Source organism: Fringilla coelebs, assembly GCF_963513975.1.
Source record: "Fringilla coelebs genome assembly, contig: SCAFFOLD_32, whole genome shotgun sequence".
In the NCBI taxonomy this organism is placed as follows: domain Eukaryota; kingdom Metazoa; phylum Chordata; class Aves; order Passeriformes; family Fringillidae; genus Fringilla; species Fringilla coelebs.
In genome coordinates, this window is record NW_028167319.1 from 2037224 (window position 1) to 2039250 (window position 2027).

A 2027-nucleotide genomic window follows, 5' to 3' on the forward strand; every position below is an offset into this window, starting at 1 on the left:
CACTGGAGATGGATCAGCCCCTGCTCTGCTGCTTCTTCCCATCTTCCCCAAGGCCCTTGCAGAGCACCAGCCATGCTGTTTGCTCCCAGCCTGCTGACAGCCAGCCTGAGGCTGCTCACAGTGGTTTTCTGTGCTGGGCATATTCTTGAGAGAGCCTGGGCAAGGAGCCTGGAGCCCCCAGGGCCTGCTTGAGGCATCAGTGCTGCCCCAGAAGTGCCCATGGCCTGTCCCTGCTGCATCCCCAGCACTGCCACCCCAGGACTGTGTCCAGCCCCAAGAGCACTCAGGCCCTACAGCTACACCAGGACCACCAGGGCAGTGGGGCAGGGCCACGGCAGCAGCACTGGCAACACAAAGTGCTGCTGCTCCTGGCCACAGCTGCTGTGCCAGCACTGTTCTGCTGCACACTCTGAACCCAGAAATTGCTGCTGCAGCTCCAGAGAAGGCCACAAAAGGGCATCTCTGCAGAACTTTGTTGGGACATCCTTTAATTCCTTTAAAGCCACCAAGAGCACAGTTCCTCATTGACACAGTCTATGGCCAAAGGAAGGTGGAAAGAAAAAAAATGAGAAATGGCACAAACAATGAGATTTCTTTGTGGACATTATGCAAAACTAAAACAAAGGAAAAAAGACCCCAGAACCAACCCAAGAAGAAGAATCAAAGATGACTTTTATTACAAGTGATTTGATAAAATTTGCCAGCAGTTTAATATTTGTCAAACCATCCAGTCATCAGTCTCCTCACTGCAGCTTTCAGCTCCTGGTTCCTCAGGCTGTAGATGAGGGGGTTCAGGGCGGGAGGCACCACTGAGTACAAAACTGACAGGGTCAGATCCAGGGATGGGGAGGACATGGAGGGGGGCTTCAGGTAGGTAAAAAACGAGGCACTGACAAAGAGGGAGAGCACGGCCAGGTGAGGGAGGCAGGTGGAAAAGGCTTTGTGCCGTCCTTGCTCAGAGGGGATCCTCAGCACAGCCCTGAAGGTCTGCACATAGGAGAAAATAATGAACACAAAACAACACAATGATAAACAGGCACTAACATCAATGAGCCCAAATTCCCTGAGATAGGATTTGGAGCAGGAGAGCTTGAGGATCTGTGGGATTTCACAGAAGAACTGGCCCAGGGCATTGCCATGGCACAGGGGCAGGGAAAATGTATTGGCCGTTTGCAGCAGAGCATTGAGAAAGGCAGTGGCCCAGGCAGCTGCTGCCATGTGGGCACAAGCTCTGCTGCCCAGGAGGGTCCCATAGTGCAGGGGTTTGCAGATGGACACATAGTGGTCATAGCACATGATGGTCAGGAGGGAAAATTCTGATGCAAGAAAAAAGACAATCAGAAAGACTTGGATAGCACATCCTCTGTGTAGGAGATGTTCCTGGTGTCCCAGAGGGAATTGTGCATGGCTTTGGGGACAATGGTGCAGATGGAGCCCAGGTCAGTGAGGGCCAGGTTGAGCAGGAAGAAAAACATGGGTCTGTGCAGGTGGTGGCCGCAGGCTATGGCGCTGATGATGAGGCCGTTGCCCAGGAGGGCAGCCAGGGAGATGCCCAGCAAGAGGCAGAAGTGCAGGAGCTGCAGCTGCCGCGTGTCTGCCAATGCCAGCAGGAGAAAGTGGCTGATGGAGCTGCTGTTGGGCATTTGCGGTGCCTTGGCATGGGAATCTGTAAAAAAAGTAATCATGGGATAGTTGTGTTTGGAGAGGACTTTAAATATCCCAGCACAATGTGGGAGTACTTTCCCCCCAATGCCTGCCCAGGGCTCTGCTTCCTGGAGCTGTCCCTGCCAGCAGCTGCTTCCCTCTGCCTAGGGCTGGGCCCTGCCACTGTTGCCAGAGCTCAGCCCAGCCTTGGGGGCTCAGCTCTTCTGCAGACCCCTCCCAGCTCAGGCACTGCCCAGGGCCAGCTCTGGCTCTGCAGGCTCTGATGGCAATGTCAGAGCAACCCTGAGGAGGCTGGAAAAGTGACACTGATGCTGCCTTTAAGAGGCCCTGTGTTGATTTCTTTCACTGCCTGGTTAATTACC

The 2027-nt window shown here is 54.1% G+C and overlaps 1 pseudogene across 1 annotated transcript; it reads right to left on the reverse strand.

Annotated features, from left to right (window-relative positions):
• Nucleotides 1-495: 495 nt before the first annotated feature.
• On the reverse strand, nt 496-1643 carry LOC311166026 (olfactory receptor 14J1-like; annotated as a pseudogene). Its single transcript has one exon. The product of its transcript is annotated as an olfactory receptor 14J1-like (transcript).
• Nucleotides 1644-2027: the final 384 nt, after the last annotated feature.